General features: G+C 44.3%; 1 protein-coding gene across 1 annotated transcript in view; it reads right to left on the bottom strand.

The window, feature by feature from the left end:
- Positions 1-26,511, bottom strand: part of SYDE2 (synapse defective Rho GTPase homolog 2) — a 253,053-nt gene that overhangs the window by 103,408 nt on the left and 123,134 nt on the right. The gene's annotated exons all lie outside the window — the stretch shown is intronic.

Raw genomic sequence — 26,511 nt, 5'->3', positions numbered from 1 at the left:
GTGGGTTTTGAATATTGTATTTGTTTTTTTTTTTTATTTTTTTTTTTAACAACTTTATTTTCTTCTCATGGAGTCTTAGTTACAAACATTCAGGTAAGGAACAGTATACTTAAATCTCAGTATTGTTCTCATCCCTCCCCCCCCCGTCCCGTTGTTGCCCGTTTCTGCATAGACCCCTTCAACTGCGGTCCCCAGGAGTATTATCTTTGGGTCGTGTGGGAGCATTTTCCCCGTGATCTCTCTTATGTGTCCCAGTATCTCCTTCCAATATATTTCAGCCTTGGGGCAGGTCCACCACTTGTGGTAGAGATCCCCCTGGTTGCCACATTGCCTCCAACAACTCTCGGATTGCTGGTGCAAGGGCCACTGTGAACCCTTTCAAACAGCCCATTGAGCACGGTTCTTTGGGCGGTTGGGTCCTTTAACTTTTCGGATCTGGGCCAGATTTATCAACTGGAATGTGAGAAATAACCAGGCTGCGTGGGAGGGTTAGTGGTGGAAAGGGGAAGGCTCTTCAACTATCTTGATCTTGAAGTTCAAGTTGCCATCAAAATGAGAATAGCAACAGCAGGTGACATTGCTTTTTACTATTTTACAGAAAAGGAAAACGAGTGAGATATAGAAAATAAGTGTCAACATGCAAGTGCGATCATCTACACCTCTCTACATACAGAATGTTGACTCTATTCATTCATCTTGATGAGATGAGCAACTCGTTGAGTGGTAATACTTGCTGTTGCTTTTTTCACCCATTCTGCTGGAGAAATGGGAATGCATTTTAGAGTGGGATTTCCCCACTGTAACTGTGCTTCATTAACAGGATGTGTTCTAACAAAAAATAAACATCTGTTAGTTGTTTTGACTGCATAATTTTGGGGTCCCTAGTGACTCCCCACAGTGATCTTTATTGACCCAATCGTAGTGGGATCTTATTCCAGGGCCAGAGAGAGATTGTTAAACAGAAGGCAAAAAGGCAGTGATCAGACCAGGTCAGTGGCTGTACTATTAGGCCATGAGTATCCAGGCGGTTGGTTAAAAAACAAGTTCCAGATGTGGGAGGCGCGGTGGGTGGGAGTACCTACAATCATGCTGAGAAGGTGTATCTCCAAATTGTTACCTGCTCGCTCGGCCTGATTATTTTCTCCCCTATTGCCTCAGATGTTGACACACTTGTCATAAATAAGCAGGTCTTCAAGTAACCAATGAGGGTGATTACGAGTTTCCCGTGAATTACTGGAGGGATACCAGGAAACTTATCCTACGATTTTCGGTGGCTGATAACCCGGTATTACTGGGATATTTCAGGTGCCGGCAATGGCGGTGAATTCCCATTCCATGGGACTCCATGAAGGAGATTGCTGGAATTACCGGCACCGGTGATATTGGTGCCAGTAATTCCAGCATTTATTTGCCGGTGCTGCCTGATTTACCTCCAGCTCTTGGCTGGAGGTAAATCAGGAAACATTGCTGCTGCCAGAATTACCAACAATTTTACTGGAAATGTTCACAGACCGGCAAACATGTAATAACTAACACCTATATCGATTTAAAATAAGAAGCCACCGTGGGTTTGGCACCTCACTCATCAACACCAATTTACTCTCCAAAGCAGACATTTTTTAGCTCACAGTCAAAGCCTATGATGTCAACAGTCATCTTTTTTAGGTATTTGCTGATATACACCCCCGTTCAAAAAAAAATACTCTCTCCCAGAGCATCATCAAATACGCAAAGTGACATTTGGAATCCCCATATGTTTCAACTAATGGCTATAATGGGGAAACCAAATTCAAATTGCATCACCACAATGTCTTCTATTGTTTTGCAACTTCAACAATCACCTGCTAGTAATAAAAAGATGTGCACTAATACAGAATGTTAGCGTGCATTTTACTTACAATCAACTCGTCTTCTTACATCATTGCATGTAAATTAAACATCCACCATCTACTCCCGGCAACTACGGCCAGGACTCTAAGTAGCGGTTTGAGGGTGGAGTATTTAATTCCCTACATTTGGAAGCTGGGAGAACAAAAAGTAGCTTTCATTGCAAGTCTCATTGGCGATTGGGTTATTTTGAGGTTAGGGTACATTATAATTTTGTAAGCAAGGGCAATTGGTTGTAACACAGGTTTTCTTTCGGTCTAGTGTTTACCATAAAATACATGTGTTTGATACGATCTTCATGCATGTGTCTGCGCATGATAAATGTTTCTTGTTTTATTAAATGTTTGGTATGTATTTATTTGTGTATGACAAATGCATCCAGTTGTATGACATGTTTGGTATATTGTATTAATTTCGTATATAATGTGTGTACGGTTTAATTCAAACCAAATCACGATAATAAAAAACACACACACATTTTGTATGTTATCGGACTTCATATCCGATCACCCAATACTAGAGCTCCGCTCTGCGGCACGCTCTGCTGATGCCTCTGGTCTGAACCCACTCACAGCAGCGCAGGCGGAAACAACGAATGGGCAGGCACTTGCCAATTGGTTTCTCCCTTTTTCTTGTCTGGAGTATTTGTCTAATTTGAGGGAGTAAAGAGCACTTATATGGAGCTTGCTATAAATCCCAAAAGGGATGACTCTCATTGGCTAACACCCAGAGAGGCAGTCATGTTGGGCCTCATATTCTGGCTGCCAGTCTGCAATCCCTTCCCACCCTCAAGCAGCTCCACCTCCAGTAACTATCAAACCAGGACACGTGACAATTGGTGATAAATAATTGTTGACTGAACCATTGAACATGTTTTTATAGTCAAATGGGAAAGCCCCTCCCCAAATGCCTTCAGATTATTGCTGAAGAGCCCCCTCCCACCACCCTGCCGAACCAGTAAACCAACAAGGAAACATGGGCACCAATTGCAATGCATGTCTGCTTTAAAGAAGCCAGACAATACAGGAGACTGCTCTGCTGACTCTTATTTGGAGGATCAGAATTTCAGTTTTCATTTTAAAAAAAAGATCTTTAAAATGAGTACGTTTTATAGAGCACGAGTGCTTCAGCATAACATCGGTTTCCAAGACCCCCAGCATGCAGCGGTGGCTGTGCAGGGGTGGAGACCGTGGAACCAACCAGCATGAATAAAATGCTGCACAGAAAGAGACTTCACCAGAAGGAAAATAGATTTAAAGAAAAAGCCTAATGTATGTGGATTACATGTGTTCTCAGGAGCTCAGTCGCCAAACAGGAAGATTTAGATTAGATAGCTGCAACCCTGCCCTTCCTGACTGCCTCCTCTTGAATTCTTGAGCCCAAGAGCAACTTGATGTCAAATAAGAGTGGTGATATACCTCAGATTCCTGATGTAAGAAATTGGAGAAACCCACGTTCTTACTCATTTATCATTTTTCAGTGTACATGTTTCTGGTTTGGTTACTTTTATTTATAAGTCATAATTTTGTGTGTGTGTTGTTTGGCTCAAACCTGCACAAGTTTGATTTTGCAAAAACCTTACATCATGCGCTAGTTTACGAGAATGTATGTAGCGCCAGGAGGCTTCCAAAGGTGTAGGCATTGAGCTACAAAAGACTTTGTTACATCGCAAACATTACATCAGTCACATATAATTCATTCACATCCTTAGTATATGTTCATACAAGAAGGGTGCCAAAATATCACGTGATATAATGATCTATTGTGAACATCCCACCACTTTCTTTACTTATATATCACTCACACCAACCCAGTGGAGGAATAAACACCCTTACGATGACATCTTTTTTACATGATGTACTCTAAATAGTATACAAGATACATGCCACGATACACAAATGTTACTAGGCTTATATTTATGGGTAGACAGACGCAAAATGATCCAGTCTTCAAAATGAGTGGCAAACCTGAAAGACCGGTGTTCGGTTCTTAGCAATTAGTCCTGTGCCACCCACAGCCGCCCAGTTACTAGACCTAATGTTTGCGTGCACTATCCAAGTAAGAAATAATATTGTGAAGACATGCTTATAATTTGTTTACAAATAGTACGAAAGTTTAGAACAGATCACCTAAACGACCCCCAATACTCCTATCTGGTGGCCAATTCAATACTCAATGTTGTGGTCTCTAAAACCCATTTTTATCACTTGAGTTAAAGATCAAGGCACTCAACTTATTGGGCAACCTTTGCCTACCAACATTCATTAAAGAGTTCTCCCTAAAACCCAACCATGACAACTCAATGTTTATGAATACATCCATCCTAAGAGGAAGAACCCTGTCCTAGGAACAATTTTGTCAAAACTTCCGCCTCTGTATGAATTCTCTGATGAACCAATGTCCTTGCCAAGTGCATGCCAAAACTAAACCTACTCTGCCCTTGCAAATATCTACAAAGGAAATGACCAGTATAATTGCAGAAGTAGCAATACAACACTTTCCTAATCAGTCAAGTGGCTTCAGACCAATCAGAAGATAAACCCACCAAAGCAATCCGAATAAGAATTGGCCGGCATAAATGATTATAACAATGTCAATAAAACAATTCGGAGCTTAAAAGGCCAAAGGCAAACGTGAATCCACCCCAGTCCCCCCCCACCCCGAGTGCACGGAGTGACCACAGAGCAACACCTAAAATCCCAGCCTGCTCATTTTCATCATTCAATTCAATAAAAAAGTAAATGTAGAAAAAATAATTCAAATATTGTAATGAATTAAAATGCACGTGCTAAAATTGAAAAAAGGTTGACTAAAGGGGCATAGAGTTTAGATTTTACACACCCCACAAAGTCTTAAAAATATGCTTTAAAGTAAAATCAATAATGTCACGTCAAACACAATTTTGATTTGATTTTTACTTACATATGGCTTTAGGTCAAAGCAGTTTACAAAAGTAAAATAAACGGTACAATTCATTGAAAACAAAACGAGAAGCACGTATTAATAAAGTAGTAGGAAAATAGGTGAGTTTTAAGGCAGAGAAGAAGGCAGATAAGGTAGAGAGTGATCGTAGAGTGAGAGGAAACACGTTCCAGTGTTTGGGGGCCAAGAGAGAGGAAGAATGGAAACGGGAATTAGCACAAGGGGACAAGGAACAGTAAAAAGAAAACAATATTCAGAGGGGAGGGAATGAGATGGGACACACAAAGAAATGAGAGGAAAGATAGGGAGGTGCAAGATCATAGAGCCATTTAGAGAATAGGCAAAGAAAGTTAAAGAACCAAAGTCACTTAAATGGGAGCCAATGAAGTGAGGCAAGAGCCGGGACAATAGAATCGCAAGAAGATAGAGAAACGAGGAGAAGTATTGCTGAGTTATAGATGGAGTAGATGGAGTGGATGGGAAAGAACTAGGTAGCAGTAAGGACGAAGAGAAGAGTGGAACAGTAGAACAGAACAGAGAAAATAAGAGAGGAGAAAAGAATGTTAGTGGCAGTAAAAGAAAGAAAAGGTCTAGCCTTTCGGATATTAAAAAGCTGAAACTGACAGGAGCGTGAAAGAGCAGATATATGATAGGGGAAAGGTAGGGAAGAGGCAAGAACAACACTGAGATTGTGTGCAGAGAGAGACATAGGGAAAAGAGAAAAAAGGCAGAGGCAGTGGAGGGGCCACGGTGAAAAGGAGAACTTCACCATTCTTGGAGAGACTTAGAAGAAGGGAGTGGGTCGACATCCAAGACTGAATAGCAACAAGGCAAGAAGCGAGAGCAAAGAAAAAAGATGGTGAAAGTGAAGAAAAAGAAAGAAAGAGCTGAGTATCGTTGGCATAAAAATGATGGGAAAGACAAAAAGAGGACATAAAAGAGGCAAGAAGAATGGTGTCAAGAGAGAAAAGCAGGAGACCCAAGGTTTGAGCCCTGAGATACAAGTACTGAGGAGGCAGTGTATGAGAGTTAAGGCCAGCCCAAGATACAGAGTAAGTGCGACTAGAGAGATACGAGTGAAACTAGTTTAGAACTGAAAAAACAGAGCCGAGAGGGATTGAAGAAGCAGGGAGTGATCAACAGTGTTAAAGGCGGCAGACAGATTAAGTAGAACCACGAGAGATGAATGGTTAGAGTGGTGAGCAGATAGAAGTGCATCACAAACAGGAAGAAGAGCAGTTTCAGTAGAGTGGGGAGGCAAAACCCAGCTTTATGTATAGGAAGGGGGAGCACTGTTAACATGAGTAGAAACTTGCGACTAGACCATGCACTCAAGATGTTTGGAGAGAAAAGGTAAGAGCTCTGACATATCTGGACTATTCGTCACTTCTCCCCAGAGGGGTGCCACTTCCCTTTGTGGCTAGGGAGGGGAGCCTGCTAAGCAACACCCTCCCTAGGTGTCTGGGAAAGTGGGACCTCACTGATGAGTCTCCTCTTTGGGACAAGGACTCCCTTTCCTGCAAGGAACTCCCTCTCCAAAGTACATTGTCTGCCTACAGGGGAATTGGAAAGACTGTTACTTACGTTTTGGACTCTCCAAATAGTGAAATGTCTTCAATCTCTTTGGCTTCAGGTAATGCTGTATCTCACCTGTAATCCACAGTCAAAGAGCCCCCTCGTTTGTGATGATGTGCAACAACAAAAAAAAACAAGGAACTTGGAATGGAGGAGAGAGAATCCACCCAGAGGCGAGCCTCTGATGGGAAGACATCTTGGAGGGCAAGAGCCATGCTAGACCACAAAGTCAGCGATAGCATATGAAGCGGGCTGATCGCTAGCAAGATGCCGGAAGGCTGGAATCCTGACCGGCAAAGAAGCCAAGGTTGAGATAGTGATGGTAAAGGGACTGTCTTGCTTGATGGCGCGACCACGCAAAAGCCGTGGTGGACCTGGGTCCCATTAACTGACACAGAGATAGGACCGCAGAGAAGAGATCAGATCCGCAATCTCCAAATAACAAGTGCATTAGCTGGCAAGCCGGACAGTGGAAGAAAACAGGCACTCCCGAAGAGGTATCGCCGGTGAGAGCGGCGAACAGTGATATTGGAGGCTCGGAAAGCCACAAGGGTTACTTGAGTCTGGAGAACCCGATGGGCAAATGCCCTATCAAGGCCCCGTAAGAAAACCTGTGAGAGGGCCAGAGGGCTTTGGAGAGCCCTGAAAACAGAGAGATTAAAAGTCAAGGCTGGGAGAGACACAAGAGTTACAGGAACCACGAACACCTGAACAGGGAGATGGCCCACCAAGGCTCACTTAAAGTAAGCCGGTCAGAGGACATTGGGGAGCACTGGAAACACACAACATAGCGAGCAGGACTGGGAACAGAGAGAATCTGGAACGTTCCAGTCCTTTAACACAAGACAAAAACATTATCAAGCACCAATTCATAAATGGTGGAATTGTATTAAGAAAACCTTTTCTTCCTGGAAAGAGGGAACCATATGGAATAGATGTAAAGACTTAAGATTTGGCATATAGAACATGCAGAGAGACTAATGACTGTATTGGGAGAAATTGATGATCCAAGCAAATGGGCCAAGCAAAGTCAAAGACAGGGGCTATTGCTCCGGCCTCCTTTTTTTGTTATTTTTAGTTTGGGCTATTAGGTGTCACCTATAAGCCTAAACTATTGCAATAGAGTACAGATAGGGAGGAATGGCATATGAGGAGGGACACAAAGGAATGAAATATGAGGAGGGACACACAGTCTATAGGTGTTGTTTGGCTAGGAGCCCACCCATTCACTGCCCAATGCCATGCTAATCCCTATGGTCATTCCCATCCATTCCTGCATCTCCCCGCCCAAAACTCCTTCTCATGGGAATTCTTTGTGCTGGCTTTAATCAAGCCTTACCATCAGACTTTGCACTTAAGTGCCTGCCAGGGTTTTTTCAAACAAGTTTTTTGAGAGTTTATGACTCAAATGGAGTTGTAAACATGCTGCCTGCCTTCAGCCACTCTATTAATAAGAACTATGCGTGTCCTTCATTGAAGTCCTGTTAAAAACAAGCCTTAGCAAACCCAGCAGTTTTAGCTTGTGCATAATTATTAGCCATTTGTGAGGCACTGCTATTAGATGCTAGTTACTCCCACCATTTTGCACCTGATGCCATCAATTGCCAGTTAGTACCAATACGGCAGTGCCTGTCAAGTGCCTTTCCCATGCCTACACAAAAGCCCAAACTGTTGGCATTGCCAGTGCTTGTTTACCTAAGTGATAGGGCCAGATACCGAATAGGATTTGGCCTGAGGACTCTTTCTTTTGAACAATTTGATGAGCACCCTTGTTTTTAGTTTGTTATGTAGGGAATTCCCATCAAGGTGGTAGGGCTAGATAGGCATTTGTTTTGTTTTTTGTTATTTAAATAAACAACCTTGAACATCATGTCACAACTTAGTCGGACTCCTGGTTCGCCACAGAGCGAAATAGGTCGGTAGTTACAAGGGAGAGAATGGTCCAAAGAAGGTATTTTAAGAATAGGAACAATAGAGGTGTGTTTGAATGAAGAGGGAAATATTAAAAATTAGGGTCAGATATGAAGAAAAGCAGGAATAGACTTTGGGAATAACAGAGGAAGGAAGGGGGTCAGAGGGAGCGGCTGTAGGGTGGGCTTTGGAAAGAAAACAGGAGATATCAGCGGCAGAAAGGGGGTAAAACAAAGACAGAAAAGGAACGGGGAATTAGGAATGGGAGAGGGAAGGGGAAAAGGAGGACAAGACAATAGATGAATGAAGAAAGGTGACTTTAGAAGAAAAGTAAGATGCAAGGTTGGAAGCAGAGCGGGACGAGGAAAGGGAAGAATCTGTCTTGGAGGAGAAAGAAGGCGATTGCGGACCTGCTGCGGGGATAGGAGGAGAGAGTGTCAAGAAGATTGGCATAGAAGTGTTGTTTAGCAAGAAGAAGAGCAGCATTGTAATCAGAATGGCGAGAGGAAAGATAAAGCAGGTCAGAAGGCGATACAGATTTCCTACCGTTCAGCGGCATTCAGCGCGATGCACAGAGCAAAACAAAGAACGAAGCGCAGGGGTAAGCCAAGCATGCAGTAGCTTGCGTGAAGGAGACAAAGAGGAAGAATGATTAAGAGAATCAAGGGTAGCAGGGATAGAAGTTGATAGCAAAGAGAAAAATGTGTTGACTGAGAAGGATGCAAGAGCATCAAGAGAAAGGAACGGAAAATGTTAAAGAAGAAATAAGTAAGGCGGTGTTGAAGAAGAACCAAAGGCCTTGACAGAAGAATGAGGAAGAGGGAAGAGAGGGAGAGCAGTGAGAAAGAATGAGTGAGAAAGAAAGAAGAGACTGGTCAGATAGGGCCGAAACTGAAGTGAGGGCAAGCGGAGAAGAGAAGATGAGCCAGAGATGTGGGAAGGAGAAGTGGGAACAGGTGCACGATGTTAGCAATCAAGAACCGAGAGAAGAGGAATGGCAGAATGTGTAGAGGAAAGATGGAGGTTGAAATCACCTAGAAGAATCAGAGAAACATGGAGTGGAAAAAAAGAAGAAAGTAAGAGATCAAGATCATTACAGAAGGCGTTAGGAAGCCTGGGGGGATGGTAGATTCAAAGAAATGCAATAGAAAGAGGCTTTGTGAAACCTGAGAGCCAATACTAAAATGACAGAAAGAGCGGACGATTGGAAGGGAGAGGAAGTATGGTATAGGAAGACCGAAAGACAATACCACCCCTCAGCCTAAGTGACGGGGGCAGGGGTGAAAGAAGTAGAAGAGAAGAATAGAGCAGGAGGGGTGACAAGGTTGGTTGGCGTGAGCCATGTTTCAGTGCGACAAAGAAAATTAAGAATGTGACGAAGAAAAGTATCAAGCACAGAGTGGGCTTTTTTGAAGATGGAATGTGCATTCCAAGGTACAAGATTGAATGGGGAGAGAGAATAAAAAAGAGGATAGATACGGTTATTAAAGTTACGAGAGGGAGCATGAGTGTAGACAGTGGAACAAGAAAGGAAGTACAAAATTATGGGATTGGGGATGGCATAGCAGGGGGGAGTAAAGCAAAACAAAGGTTATGACTGAAATGTTTAGAATTAATCGAAACCTCTGGCATCTGTCTGGGAAACCCTCCAGATCATTGTTCTTTGCCTGCCAAGCCATTTCAGAGAATGGAAATACCATATGCAAATCAGGCTTCCGCCCACCCGAAAAGGGGCAGTCCAGCCCGAACTGCTAGGACACATCCCTTTGCACAAGCATCCCAGACATGTTTCGGCCTCATTGGGCATCAACAGTGAGCAGCAGTTTGGGTCTCTAGGTCCAGCAGGCACATGACACACATCTGGAGCCCTTATGCAATGGTGCAGATGGGTTAGAAAAAAGGTGGTGTGGAAGGTTGCCCAGAGCAGTGTCAATGGTTCAGATTTATTCAAAACCTTCCATATATCACTATTTGGGTTATAGTTTGTATCTGTGTGTGAGAGAGGGTATGCTTAGACGTGGGTCCCTTGTTTGTTGTGCCATAGGGAACCAAGCCGCACCTCACTGATGAGGCCAAACAAGGCCGTAACATGTCTGGCGTTGCTTGTGTTTCCATGCAGAGGAGACCTGGCTAAGCAGTTCAGGCCCAGCTGTTCCCATTGGTGGCAGTTCCTGACTGATTTGCATATGGCTGGACCCTTGTTCCAGTGGCGCAGACAGGCTAGAAAATGGTGGTGTGGAAGGTTGTCCAGAGCAGCGCCAGTGGTTCAGATTTATTCAAAATCTTCCACCCATCACTTTTTTTTTGGTTATATATATGGTAGAGTGAGAACAGAGAAGGAGAAGAAGAGGAAAGGAAAAAGAAGAATATAGAAAAGTAACACACCAAGGTGTTAGTAAACAAGCATCGTGCAGCTGTTAACTAAGCCAGAACCTAGATATGAGATGGGAGAGGGTGCCGTAATGGGTGGAAGCCGGATCCATGGATGTAGCACAGGGGCCCAGATGGTAGGACAGTGATGGAAGCAACAAAGCAGAAAAGAAAGAACAACTGATAGCAAAATTAGATATTAAAGTGTAGAAAAGCAAGTAGCTGCTTCCACCCACTGACAGCTGCAGACAGCCGGGGGACTTACCCAGGCTTCGCCCCGGAAATTATCTTAAAAGGTCCAGGTCCTGGGTATGGGGGCGTGGTCAGCAGAGGCTTGGGAGCTGAGAGTCTCCTGAATGGGACGCATGCCACGACGCACAGATGGAAGACGGGTCGGGACGGCAGGTAGGTGGAGGATGGTAACTTCTGCAGCACAGTGTCTCTGGCCAGATGGGAAAGGAGCCCCTGAAGGTACAACAAGCAGGTCTGAAGGCACAAGCCACTCCCCACACAGCCAGTCCACAAGCCACTCCCCACACAGCCAGTCCACAGCCACAGACAGCAGGGTGACTTTCCAGGACATCATTTGGGTTTGGTTGGATGAGTTTTTTCTTACAAATATTTATATGTAAATTTACATGTGAAACCTAGTTTTGCAGAAAAATCCTACATAATATATGTACAATACAAAAAAGGTAGCAGGCACCCCTCTCTCGAAAGAACACAGCATGATAACCTGTTCAGTGGTTTTTAACCACTTTGAGAGTTCGCAGCCATCTCCTTTTTGCTCACTGTACCTTTCACAGATGGGAAATATCCTTTTGCATATCAGTCTTTGTCCTGCCCATATGGGCAGTCCAGCACCAAAATGCTATGGCAATTCTCTTCTGAACAAGAGTACCAACAGCAACCCAAAACACGTCTTTCAGCCTTGTTGGGCCTCATCAATGAGGTGAAGCTGTGCCTCTCTGAGCACAGTGAGCAGGGAGTCCACGTCTGGCTGTTGTAATATATGTACAACACAGCATTAGGAAGGTTATTCCAAGAATTGGGCATTCAAAACAAGGCTGCCTTTCTCGAAATGAATAAACTTACATTTTATTTCATTTGGAAAATTCCAAATTAGGTATACTAGACCTTAATATATATATTTTCTAAAGATTTATAATGTTACAAGCATAAGATGGGCATGCTTAAAATAGAGAGAATATCTATAACGCTAAATATTAATTACACCAAGGAATTATTAAAATATTGCAATGCCTTTCCTCTAAAGTCCGTCCTAGACCTGCTGTGGCATTTATAAAAGCTGTGCAGCTGTAACAAATGAGATGAAAACTATTGAATGGATTCTGCAGTTACACAGTGAAAGGTTATGTTATTTAATGTTTATAATGTTCTGATCACCACTGTTGTGCTCTTACAGCACCTGGTCTTGTTTGAAAGGTGCTTGTTTCTCATGTGTTAAGTTATTGGTAAGCAGGAGTATGGGGCTCCGATGAGTAGAGCTCGGTTTAGAGCAGAGTTTTATTGTGATGGCAATATCTAGAACTAACAAAGCATGGTATTAGAAGTAGTTAGATGGTGAGTGGTTGCGTGATAGACTTGAGAGGTGCTAACCCGGGCCCTAGTAAATGCGCATATTTACGATAAATGTGAATATACACAGTTCACTATTAAAAAAAAGCTTCTTGCTTCCATTTTGCACCCTACACACCATTTTGGAATGTGTCAGCCAATCTGTTCAAAGAAGTGCGCAAATCCGCCAATAGTTGGAATCTCCCTCAACACTCATGTGTAGTTCCATGTATAAAACCAAATTTTTCTACATCAGCACTTTAAGTGGAAGAACCCCACTGTGGGTAGCTATATATTACCCATTGCACTCTTGATATGATATGATATGGCATTTGTAACGCGCCTATACACAAGTGTTTTAAGGCGCGACGAGGTGGGGGGGACAAGGGGAGACAGACAACGATCCTACTAGGCCAGGTGTCATTCAGATCGCGTCATCTTCAGACAACTTAAAGGGATGGTCTAGTAAAAAAATGTATTTAAAAAATAGATAGGCAAAAATAAATAGCACTTACCGAGATTCAGCTGCAGCTTTCCTGCTCTGGTCTCCGGTCCCCGTCCTCCGCGTACAGCACTAATGAAGGGAAAGCCACCCAGCGGTAGCTTTTGTTTGCTACTGCTGGCTGGCCTTTCCTTCATTAGTACCGCAAAAGCAAAAGCCAGCACAGCAGGGCCTCCATTTCGCAAAATGGATGCGCCCATGTGCTTGCTTTTGCGAATTTTGAGCTTGAATAGCTCAAAATTTTACATAGGAAGTTTTAAAAAAGAGAATGCTAGTATTTTTTATTTATGTTGCCTATCTATTTTTTAAATAAAAATGTTTACTAGACCATGCCTTTAATCCTGGCGCCAAAATAAATCAGGTTACGGTCATGTACATGGATTCTCTCCTGACACCAAGGCATGGAGGAGACACCACCAAGATTTTAGTGAAAACACAGTCTGTCATTTTGTAAAAAACATTGATTACATGCAGGACATAAACAATTTTAAACATTCACGAATCGGAGGGGAAGAGGAAAGAGTAAAACGGGGCAAAATCACTTTTACTCTTTCATTATCCTCTCAGTCTTGTGAAAAAAAAAAATAAACAGCGCCTGCAAATTAGAGTTTAGAAAATGTTTTTATTCATGGATTTCTATGGAATCCACCTGCTCTTTAGCAGGTGCAAAACCAAGGCAGATTCCATAGGAATCCATTTGTTTTACGCCTGCATGTATATATCATTCAGGTGTAAAATGAAAGGTTCTGAAACGACAAAGGAAGAAAGCACAGGGTAATCATCTTCGCTCCGTACCACTCCCCTGCGATGTGCCTGCGGGAAAGGGCACAGAGGGAAACATAGCTGTAAAAAGCACCGCGTCGCATTTTTACATCTCCATTTCCCGCTCTGGCGGTCATTAAGAGTATGGCAGCAACAGTGAAAACAGGCAGTATTTCCAATACCACCTGTCATGTTACGACCCATGATGGAAGGGTCCTGTGGAAGTCCTAAGAATGCCCAATATACCTCCATTAAAAAGGTGGAGATCAAATGGGCCTAGCTCCTGCTCCCTCAAGGCGAAGGCATGTGCCAGTGCATCCATTTCCTTCAAGGGGAAAGAAACATGCAGGGGGTTCTCTGAGGGCATGTGAAAGTGGGCATCTGCGATACCCACCTTCTCACCCAATTTACAATGTAAATGACAAGTGTGCCAGAAATGACCCTTCTATGCATTTATTTTTAAATGTTACAGTAATAATATGATCTGCCACTATACCCAGTATATTTCCCTCTTCAAATTAAGAGAACATGGATTTTTAAAAAAAGGAAAAATAAAATCATATGAATTTTCAGCAAATACAGCTGCAATAGTTTCCATTGGGGCTATGTTTTACAGTATAGAGATTACAATACACAGCAGCTCAGGGAGCCGAGATGCCTGCTCTCTCAAGTAAAGAAGGGTGCTTTCGTTGCTGCTGCCCCTATGGATTGGAATACTCTCCCAGAGGAACTTAGAAAGATTAGCGTCATTGAGAATTTCAAAAAGAAACTGAAGACGCTGCTGTTCAATTAATCTTAGAAGTGCCATAAACCCAACAGTTGTTTCCTTCCACCCGGCATCCAATAGGGCGTTGTGTCTGTTTGTGTTGCGCCCGTGAGCCTCCGGGTCCATAGGTTGCACGGTAAAAAGTAGAAATGTAAAATACGAGTCTCAATCATCGACAATCTGCGTTTAAGGCGCACACTGCGGGCCACAAAAGTAATCTATGGATTCATAAGTGTTGACATTTCAGCCCACAGTATCCCTCAATACCCCGTCCATGCATGAGACTCTGGGCATTCATAGGTGTCCTCTCGCAAGTCTCTAACTCCTGCGGCCACAGGGATATGGGTGCTTTTTGTGCAGCACTTTTCAAAGGCAAGACCTCACAAACTCCTGCACCCGTGTGCTTACCTTTTATCTGTAAGATTTTGAAGTTATTCTTCGTGGACGTATTGTAGGATTTGTTGTCTATCTAACCTTGGAAATGTGAAAGGAGTGGAGATAATTATGTATCCATTCTTGGACTAGGCCTCTCCAGACTCAGGCCTGGCAGCGCTGAATTAACATTCTGAAATACGACAGGTGGCAAAACTTATGGATCTGCCCTGGCAAGTAAGCCACCAGTCTTCCAGGATTGACTGAGCATATTCTCCAGAGCCACCTGCATCCAACACCACATTGTGTACTAAAGGACAATTCCTCCAAATCTGCTTTGGAAACACATTCCAATGACTACAACACATTACAACATATCCTTCTCCTTCTCTCCAGAACTGTAGTTCACGTAAGTTAACTGACATGCAGCTATGCCATCACAAAGCACTTTTCCCTTGCTGCATCGACTCCGCACTTACTTTGTAACATTGTTTTGCTCCCCACTTTCCCATCCTTTAATATTCCCCTGATAATGATTCTCCCCCAGCAGTCTAAGGGCAGGATTTCCCAAGGGGGCTCACAATCTGTAAAGCATCAGACACGTGCCGGTTCTCTCAAACTAGGAGAGGGGTGATCTGGTGCAGGATGAAAGTCATTATAAAATGACATACCATGCCCTTTAGGAAAACCCTATGGTATTCCCTGAGAGGAATAGCTGAAAGATTGTTATGTAATTTATGTATTGATTGTAACTACGGTCTCCTTTGCAACTAAGATTTCTGTAACAAGCGCCACGATGCTTCTGGCTGATGTGCGCTCAACAAATTTGAATAAATAAATTGTCCTTAAAGAACACACTGATGTGATGTTTGCATGCTAAGTGAGAAGGAACACTGGAGGGAAAGGTGTGGTTTATATTACTAGAAGTACCAGCACCTTTCCCCCACATTTTAGTAAATTAGTAGAAGATGGTGCACGGAATAAGCAGCTTTGCCTATCCAAGAATTCATAGTAGTGGAATTCAAGGTGGTTATACTAGAAGTTAATGTTTAAATAGAAACACGTTTGCCAAGTTTGTGTTTCCCACATTAATGTCAATAGAGCTATTAGTCAAAGCCAAGAAGGAGACTGTGTTCCAAGGCGTGAGACTCACATCCAGAGTGACACTTGTGGTTGGCAAATTTTGGAATAATTCCCATTGCTTTTGTGAGTTTACAAAAAACTGCAGCACACAATCACCATGTGTGTAGATGTGATCTAAAAAAACCTCAAGCCTGGGCCCAACTTCTTAAAGTACACATTTAATATTTAAAAGTTAGTCAATGATTAGGGCAATCAGACAATTCTATTTTTGCTTTTCCAGGGAGAGTTCAACGCTTTTTAAAACACAAATGACTCAATGTATTTCAAAACTAAACTGTAACTGTAACATGTTTCTTTTTGGCCACAGATTTAACCCAACCACCATGTACGCACAGGCCCACAAAGAAAAAACACATATCGGGCCACCCTGAGAAATTGGGCCACAATGATGTACTCACTCCAGTGTCCTGGAAAGTTTCAATTTGTGACCACCCCTTGGAACAGCCCAATGTTACCAAGTCAGACACTAGCATTGTGGAAGGTTAGAAAACCTGATTGCCCCAAGGGAACAGACCCATTTACTAGATTAATCTGGAAGTTGTGATTAAATCATATCCTGGTCAGAGGAAATACATGGAAAGAAAAGCTCAGCGCAAAAGTAAAACAGGTCAAAGTGAACAGTTCATAGGGTTGGTTACTCCTTCCAGTCATGTGGTTAAGAAGCAAAAGCTCGCAACCAACAACAATGCAGGGAGAACTGCAATAAAAGGAATGCCCAAGCAAGGCTCAGTAACAAGTAGTCATTACTAAAAACACAATCCCTAAAACACAATCATCCCTGCAAGAAAAACAAAATCACCCAATAATACAGGCTGAATATGAACTCTAGCCAGAAAGGTAGATTGAGAATTGTACTTCTGGATGGATTTCAAAAATATGCAAATAATGAAGCAACAGGGAAAAAACTAAAATAATTACTAAAATGTGTTTGGCCAAGGTAGGTAAATGGGGGCTTTACCAGTCATTATGATCCACGCAAAAGCCATGACGCCAGAGTGCCTAAAAAGTCATGGAAAGGATACCTTGCACACAAATGTTCTACCTTAGCCTCTGTGGAAAGTTCAACAGTGTCTGGAAGGTCCAATATGAAGTAGACGATTTGTCCTGGATGTCTTAAAATTGGTGAGTTGCTTTCTGTTTGGGGGGCTCCACAAGCGTAGCGTTGCTCAAAGTGCAGAAGGTGCAAAGGGGCATGAAGCTTTGTGCATCTTCATTGGGGGTTCAAAGATGACTCCATGTCTCAAAACACGCTCAAAGTCTTCTTGATGTATTCCGAGCAGCAAAAGTGCCAAATGTAATGAGCCTGGACTTAACAGTACTGATGGCCTATAAAGAGAACCTCGCAGATATGGACCATTCTGCCTCACTTCTAAAATTGAGGTAAGTATGCAACGTCACCTACAAGTACACTGTTTCCACTATGGGTACCTAAATGACCTTATCAAGGGGTCGCCAGTGCAGGAACGCTTCAAAGTTCTTCAAACCATGTCCCTTCTGTTCCTGTGGGATATTTAGGAAACTGTCTCTCCTGCCCCTCCTCGTTAGATCTGCCATCTTTTCCTGTATGGAAGAGGACTTGGACTTTAAATTGTCAACTATTTCAAAAGAAAATCAACTGCCTGGGTAGTTCCCATTCCATTTAAGGGTATGTCCTAGCAGGGGATTGGCGGCTTCCAAGTCTCCTGATTGGTCCAATGGAGGATCTTGTCAAGTAGAGTATATTCTATTTTACCTAGCATTTTCCAGAGTACCTTGGAAATACTCTGAGAGCTGGAATCCAGGCTGTGGATTTCTCTGCCTGTGGATGTTAATTTAATTGCCCTTTATTTGTCCTTCGGAAGGAAATTAAAGATATATCTCTTTCCTCGTTCATTTGCTTCCATTGCTAGGCTTTGTCTGTACCCTTCCTTCTGATAATTTGAATGGTTTAGCATCCTTAGGTTGGGTAGTTTGTAGTTTTCTTGATCTGATTCGGCACTTTTGTGAGGTGATTCTGCACTTTAAAAATTATAATACCTTATCATAGCATACCTTGCTTATAGAGGCGTTCCTTAGGGCAGATGATTAGCATAATGGGAGATTACAAAATGGTGGAAAGTATCTTTCCTGATCAGGAGCACCCATCATATCTTGGCTCCATCCATATCGTGCCCATAGATAACACACAGATTTTGACAGCAAATGCCTTCTTTGGCTTAATCACCATCTGTTGCCGATGCCCCAATTAATTTAATGTCATGGGCTCAAAACAGCATCCCAATTGAATGAAGTGTTCAAATTGTATTGGAGAACAAAGGTAATTCTAGGCAATGGAATGAGCAGTTAAGCTCTCAGAAGTCTCCAAGTCACATGGGTTTGAAGTGAAAACATTTTTCATGATCAAACAAAGGACATTTTGGACTGGGTCCCCATCAGCTGGTGTAACTCAGTCAGAGGGGGATTCAGAGTGGCCAATCATAATACTAGATCATCTCCGATCATAGACAGGCAAAGTTAGCACATCATAAAGATTAAAGCAAAATTGCCCATAGCATTAATTCTGCATATACCACTGCAAAATAGTTTGGGGATAATTACTTCACTAAGTATGGGCTGAATATTTAAAATGAACCCATTACAAGGAACCCAATCCTGCTCAGCATGGTTTGAAGACATTTGGAATAATAATGCATTTCCTCTGATTGATAGCTTTGATACCACTAAGATCAGGGGTGCCAAATGACTACTGTATAATACTGAGGAAAGTACATAATATTGAAGAAAGTACATGGGCACTGTTTTCCAGCATTCCATGTGCAGACAACTCTCCTGTTGGTAAATTCGACCCTAGTAGTAGAACAGGGTGCCAAACAGCTGCTTGCGCCTCAGTGGATACTCGCAGCAGAAATCATACATGCCTGTGTGTGTATACACACCAGTGATTCAGTTGCACACCGTAGTGGCAGGCAGTCCCCACCTGGGTACAAACCACTAACTCCAATTAAGAGGGAGCTCCTCGAGGTAGCCGTCGATTTCTGAGACATGGGGTCCATCCACCTTCGAGTAGAGGGACGCATAGAATGTAAGAAACTCTGTGTTGATGTCTTGGGGCGAAGTGGCTAGTGTACCGTTGGATCTCTCTATTGCTGGGATGTTGGGCACTCCAAACTCGTGCCGAATTAACCTGGCCAGCACCCGGCCCGGCCGCTCGCCCTCCCCGTAGCGCCTAACTGCCTGAGGATTGTCAAGGAATTTAACTTCGCGCTCAGCAAGATTGCGGAATCTATCTAGTTCACGACCCAGTGATGCCAGTGCGTCAGGGGAGTGGTCGTGTGTGTATTGGGTTTCCAATCTTGCGAGGGTCGACTCGCTGTCAGCGATGTCCTCACGGATACCCTTCAGGATGCCACTCCCCTTGGATAGGGCAATACCCCTGATATAGGCCTTGAATGATTCCCAAAGGGTAGCTCGGAGGGGGACTGAATCTATGTTGACCTCGAAAAACTCCTCAATAGATGACTCAAGTTCGGAGGCGAAGGTATGGTCAAGGAGGGCATAGGGTCTCATTCTCCACTGCCGTGACCTTTCGAGGTCATGTCCCCACTTCAGGGAAATGACCACCGGGGAGTGATCCGACAATGTTTTAGGTAGGATTGCCAGATGGGTAAGGCATCTAATCAGTATATCTGACAATAGCCATCTATCTATCCTAGAATGAGAATCGTGGACCGAGGAGTAGTAGGTATACGTGCGAGAGTCAGGGTGCATCAGTCGCCAGGCATCTGATACCGCCAGCCGGGGGAGGGTTGTCAGGATTGTGTGAGCTGCCTTCGATAGCTGGCGAGGTCTGGAACCCGATCTATCTAAAGTGACATCCAAAATCGTGTTGAAGTCCCCGCCCCATATAATTGGGAACTGCGGGTAACTCTCAAGAAGCGATGCCAGGTTAAGAAAGAATTCAGGGTCGTCGATGTTAGGACCATATATATTAAGGATAGCTACATTTTGATTCTGTAATGTACCAATAATGAGTACATATCTGCCGAGGGGGTCAATATGTGATTGGGAACAGCTAAATTTCAGGTTTCTGTGGATTAAGACGAGGACGCCTCTGCTCTGGGTGGAATAAGTTGTGTAATATCTCTGGGGTCCCCATTGCCTGGCAAACCTCTCACATTGTTTAGCACAAGCATGTGTTTCTTGTAAGCAAAGGATTTGTGTACCATGACGCTCCGCGTAGAGTTGTATTTGCCTCATCTTTTTGTGATTGCCCAGTCCCCTAACATTCCAGCTCATAAAAGTTATGTTGCTATCCACCATTAATATGGAGGGTATGTTTAGGTTGTGCCCTGCATATGAGGGTAGGTTCCGCAAACTGCAGCAAGAACCAACATACTATTCGATTTATACCTCTGTGTTGCAATGGTGAACCGTGCGTGATTCCTCTGGTAGGCGTCGAGACTTTTTTAAACATAACTCCCCATCTACCCAGTACCCACCCACATCCCTCCCCAAACCTGAGGGATGAGACCCAAACCCCCCCACAACAGTAACAACTTCTCGGCATCAGCGCCTGGGGGGCTGTTAGCTGACCGAGCAGTGGCGCAACGGACTATAGAGGGTAAGCAAAGAATACATACAGCTGGAGTCTCTAACAGGCAAAGTGAGGACCGTATGAGAAGCGAACATGGTATTACCAACAAAAAGGAGGCTCGATCATAACATATTAGTGCATTCCCACAATCGCTGAACATGACATTCGGTACATTTAGTGTATAATGCACCGCTAGGGTTCCAATAACCAATAAACATAGTGAGCAGATACCGCCCCGAGGGGCCATGGTTGAGAGGATGAATACAACAATAATAACATAGCAACGGGCTATCATGAATAAAGTGAAATACGGGCTGTTGCCGACCCGACCAACTCAGCAAGAAACTTCCAAGGCTGGACTGAAGATAAGGGGTTAGCCGGGGAAGTGTTCATCCAGGAATTTAGAAGCCTCCTCTGGGATCGTAAAGAAAAAGGTTTTGTTAGAGTGTTCGATGCGCAATTTTGCAGGGAACAGCATGGAGTACTTGACTCCTAGGTCTCGGAGTCTTCTCTTCACAGCCACAAATGTCTGACGTTCGCGTTGCACCACCACCGAGTAATCCGGGTAGAGGTGGATTCTGGCCGCTCCAAGGGTAAGGTCGCCCTTGATCCTGGCTGCCCGCAGAAGGGCATCACGGTCCCGAAAGTTCAGAATCCTAGCTATAATGGGCCGAGGAGGGGCGCCTGGTTTGGGTTTCGCTGTCAATGCCCGATGTGCTCTTTCAATAGTGAATTGTGGGGATAATTTAGGAGAGTCTAGGAGTGTCATGAGAATCCGTTCCAAGTAATCTTCCATCGGTTCTGCAATATTGTCCTCCGGTATGCCAACTATACGCAAATTATTACGTCTCGAGCGAGACTCGAAGTCATCATTTTTCTTCTCTACTGCTGCCACACGGTTGGTTAGCGTGGAGACCTCAGCCCGCAGAGAGCCCAGCACATCCTCGGCAGCCCCCAGTCGAGTCTCGACCTCTGTTACTCGCCCATCCGTCTTTTCAATATGGGCTTTTATGGAGGAAATTGACCCATTCATATCGTCTAGTTTGGTATGCAGAGTGGTGAAGCCATCACGGATGTACTCCAACAACTTTTGTGAGTCATCTGAAGTCGATGGGGCCGAGATGGAAAGGGGATCCTCAGTATCATCGGAGGGCGGCTTGGATGGCGTTTTAGCAAACATGTTTAACGAACTTTGCTTTTTCCCCGCACCTGCTCCCTTGGTCATGATTAAAACCGGAGAAGGACAGGAGTCCAAGAAGAAAATGCGTGAGAAAGTAGCGTAGCACCCGGTAGTTCGGGACGGTGGGTAAGAGCCAAGCGTCCCGCCTGTGATGTGAATTGCCCTCCAAAAAAAAAAAAAAAAAAATATTTTAGCACGGTAAATACCTGCTGCAGTAGGTTGAGTCCACAGCCGAGGAGCACAAGGGTGGGGCACAGTTACCGGTGACGCCGCAACCCCTGCACCACAAGGCCTTAAAACACTCCGGCCCGGGCTCTCCTCGACCCCAAAGCCCGCGAATATGTATTGCGGTGCTGATCCAGGTCCACAGGGCGGATCCGTCGATGAAGGTACTAGCGTAAATGCGGGCTGAGGCTGGCGGTGAATTGGGGGGCAGGGGAGGGAGAGCTCCCAGCTTGGTGAAAAGGAGTTTCAAGTGGGGAGGCAGCACCTGCCGGGGCCCAAGTGAACCAAAACAGGGTTGCACCACAGAGTCCGAAACTCGCGGGAAGCCCCGAACAGAGGTCTCCCAATGCAACGCTAATGATGGGCCCTGTAGTCCCACGCAGTCCTCCGTGGTATCTAGAGAACGGTGGGAACTCACCGTCAGTAACCAGGCCCCCTTACCTTATTAAGGTAGTGTTCAGGAACGCTCCGGAGAGGGGGACATGGGTAGCCGTGGGTAGATGAACAAGCCCGCTGCGTAGTGCTGCGCAGTCCAAGGCGGAGGGAGCTAGCGGTCCCTGCTCCAGCCGTTAGCAAGTATCAGCACAGGGCAATCCGAGTCCTCCTGTTGGTCCGGTAGACTGGCTGCAGGGAGGCCCAGCGCGCCTCCGAGGCTTCAGCGCCTCTCCCACACAGAGGCCGCACACGCCGGGACGTCGAGTAGTGGCACGGATCCGCAACCCCTGGAGCTTTGCCTCAGGGAGAGCCAGGCGTCCGCGGCGCCGCGCTCCCAACAGCAACAGCAGGGCCCACGGATGGTCTACGGGTCTCAAATTCAGGATATCGGTACACTGTCAGCTCATACCGCGGCTGTAGTAATGATGGTTGGTAAGGCTGTATTTTAGCGGTCGAATTAGCAAAGATGTGCCCTCGTCGTCCGGAGCTTCACACTCAGGCGGCCATCTTGTTTCGGCGCAACAGCGCCCCCCCTCGAGCATAACTCTTCTAGTGTATCCGAATTATGTAATTTTGATAGATAGGACCCAGCGGGGGCTCCAAAGATTATTGGATGCCATTAAAGTATATGCTGCGAGTAATGAGTTGGTAATAAATGAGGAGAAAACAGTATAATCAGATTTACGACAAAAAGAAGATAAAAGGGGACTTAGCTGGCACATGGATTCCAAGCCAATAAAACCATCAGCCTTTATCACCTATTTGGGGTTCAAGCTGGACGCAATGGACAATAAAGGTGTTGCTCTCTCGCGTATGCTTGCTAAGGCCACTCAGGCCGGAGCGCAGATGCGGAAAATTAGATCTAGGTATTGTAAATTCTCTATTCGTCCTTTGATGGTATACTACAGGATGAAGGTGGTGCTGGCTATGCTATATGGAACAGAGATTAGCCACATATTACGGTCTGTACAGTATGAGAGGGTTGAGGCCAGAATTTGGAAGAGGGCGTTGGGTCTACCGGATTGTAGACCCATGTCCTCTTTACGATTCGAGTTGGGTCTCACAGCATTGAGCACGGTGATGGACTGGAGGATCCTGTCATTATACAGAAACATTCTCTTACCTCTGAAGGACTCCCTATATGAGGATCTGACAGATATTCTACAGTCTGGGCATCGGGCGGTAACTTCAGGGAGAGAGCGAACAGAATTTTAACGAGGTTGAAGTATCAGTGGAAGACCTGAAGGATTATCCCAATGTGGTGAAAAGGGTCTTATTGCAAATACAAGCCAATCTAAAATGTACTACACTTTATCATTTCTGGATAAACCATTGGGGAGCCTTCCAAAATACCTGGATAGATTTTCAAATGCATATTGGGCCCAGCAATTCCTGAGACATAGGCTGAGCCTGCTCGCTACAGGAGAAATTATACAAATAAGATCTCGAAATAGAGAGGTGGGGGGTTGGATGCGTCCTGTGTGGTGATATGAGTGTGCTTCAGAACAGAGAACACATGGTTCTGCACTGCGTGGCACTTTCAAATTTTAGAGCCTTAGTTCTGGAAAATGTGGGCTATAACTACAAAGTGCTATACGCTACATCGTTTTTTGCCCGTGCATCCAGTGGCGAGGAAACGAAAGCTACAATACCAGTTATATACATAATGAATAGAGCTGGCTTGATAAAACTGAAATTTTAAATTAATTGCGGTAATTGGTAATCTAGTTACCTCATTTGTGGTTGATGTGGCTTACCTCCTTCCTTCTATTTCTTGTTTTACTAATTTATGATGGTTGATTTCATCCTTTTATTAATTGTTCGGATGAATTACTTTAATATGCATAGTGACATTATGTAGGTGTGTGTATTAATGTATTTATATGTCGTTTTAAATTTTGTGTAAGGTTGATTTAGCGAATCAAGAATCACAATAAAAAAATACAAAAAAAAGTAAGAGGTGATAAGCAGATCTAACTTGCATGAAGAAAAAATGCACGTGAACTCCTTAACATTTGGAGAAAAAATATCCGCAGTTTCCCTCAGTAACTACCTAACTGGGAAACAACGCTCTCATGCAGATATCTGTGGGCCTAGACTGCCTGGTCAGAGTCTTGCAGACCCGGATAGAAGAAGTCACACTTTACAAACACAACACAACACATCTTCGTCCAGTTCAAAGAACGTGCAGTATTACTTCTGTTACCACCTTTTATTTGGTGACTTTATGCCAGTCTGGAGGGGGCATAAAGGCAGCCACTGCTCAAAGAAGCAAACTTGCAAGAGCTGTTGGCTGATGCATACACAGCGCGGGACTCAAGGCTGTAGTATATTACTATCCAGGAGCCATGAATGCAAATGGCGGCACTAGCATCGTGCTTGCAGGGCACCAAACTGTGTTTTACTCTCTCTAGAGCATATTGTGCAATTGCAAACTCCTTTCCGGAATGCAATCAAGTGACTCGGGCGTCTGCAGCATTATGTACGTGCAGAAAAGCCACATCTGCGCCGAGGAGAAGAAGCATGACTCGCCCAGTTTACCACAGGCCATAAATCATTAACCAGCCAGAGTTCTCCCTCGCTGCTTCCAGGTATAAAGCCAGCGTGGGGAAAAACAGGACAGGATCTCTTAAGGTACTAGGCACTGGAGTGAATCGTAAAAAGGTTTACTCATCAGCTGATCACGTGCACCATAGCTCCTTCCCTGTTCAGGAGTATATTGATTCTCTTGGTACCTTCTTACTTCATATCTGCTCCAAGGACAATCTCCTTCTCCCAAGATCAACCTCTCCGAAAACTAGGGGTCAAAGTTAAGATCCCTTTACAATCACTGTAGCAGTCTCATGTTGAGCACTTCAATTAGAAAGAAAACAAATAATCTCCAAACTTGAAAACTGCCTGCCCAAAGCACATGGCGGAAGTTATTTTATAGACCATTTGATGTAATATTACCTTGAATGGCAAATCACACAATGAGTCACCCCTGTATATTTTCTATAAAAGAACGGAGACCTAATATAAACCAGGGGAATACATAAAGAATCTAACAACAACGTTGAAGTAGGTCACCCTACCCTTGCGACTGTGGCCACTGGCGGCTTTCCACCAATTGGAAGTGCAGCGAAGCACCATGAAGGGACATTTGACCTGAATGACGACAGCATCTGTTGCGTGGCACGCACTGAAGCTCCCACCTGTTGAAATGCCAGTGCACTCTGCCCATCGCACATATGATGCATTTATTAAGGTTGCGAAAATTGAGAGTTTTCTAGCGCAAGGGTGCCAAGGATTTATGACCGTGTCTAAGTGATTGTTTCATCCTGATGAAGGCAGTCGCCAATATGCTTCGGGGATCTAAAAATGAGTGTACCCCACGCTAATTCAGCCAAAACACAGTGTTTCTGTTTTTTAGTTATTTCATTCGTTCACAATAATCAGTCCACAGCCCACCTAATACCTTCAGTGGTGTAAAACAAAATGCCGGCGCCCCCCCCTGCAGAGGGGGCCGTCCCACCACCAAGCTTCTCAAAGAAGCAAAGGGCGTACCACCATGGTGCCCGCTGCGCTGCAGGGGCCCCCATTACGCCAGTGAATACCTTTGCACAATGCTCAAGGACATATTCTTAACTAGGACACTGTCGAATTACACAGCAATCCTCCAAACATGCTCACTGATAAAGTGAGCTGCATCTGTGCTACTAATACCCGATCAGCCACTCCCACTTTGTTGCACCCAAATATCTTCTGGACTGCTTACACCAACTCAGACTATTCTAGCACACTTGCACTTCAACCTTACCAGCACCAAACATCTTTGACATCACCTAAAAGTAACCTGGAAAAGAATCCAAGGGCTGCATAGACCATACTAACCAGTGGTCGAAGTGTACGAAAAGAAGTAGTGGAGCTATGTTCTCTGCTGGTCTGCCCCGCTCCCCACAAACCCCATCCCTGCGCCCCCTCCCAAACACAATCCGAACCCTCTAAGAAACACACCTACTATTTATGGGAATGTGCAGTGCAGTGCACTGTAGTGCAAACTTCAACTTCTTCCTACACTTTTATTTTAAAACTAAACCATTCAGGAACAGTTTCTTTTTAAAATAAAAGTATAGGAACAGTGAAACTTGAAAATAAAAAGTATGGGAGCACCGCTCCCGACCGCTCCCTCCCACTTCGACCTCTGATACTAACCTCAAGAATCTCCAGACTACCCCATAATCGCATTTGAAGCAAACAAACCACAAGAGTTCCCTCAACTATCCAAAACTTTATCAAATTCACTTGCATCACTGAACTCATTAAGCTCT

The sequence above is a fragment of the Ambystoma mexicanum genome, chromosome 1q (assembly GCF_040938575.1).
Source record: "Ambystoma mexicanum isolate Mex_15411 chromosome 1q, UKY_AmexF1_1, whole genome shotgun sequence".
Lineage (NCBI taxonomy): Eukaryota > Metazoa > Chordata > Amphibia > Caudata > Ambystomatidae > Ambystoma > Ambystoma mexicanum.
The sequence above is the reverse complement of the archived record's forward strand: the minus strand, read 5'-3'. Positions and strand labels throughout refer to the sequence as shown.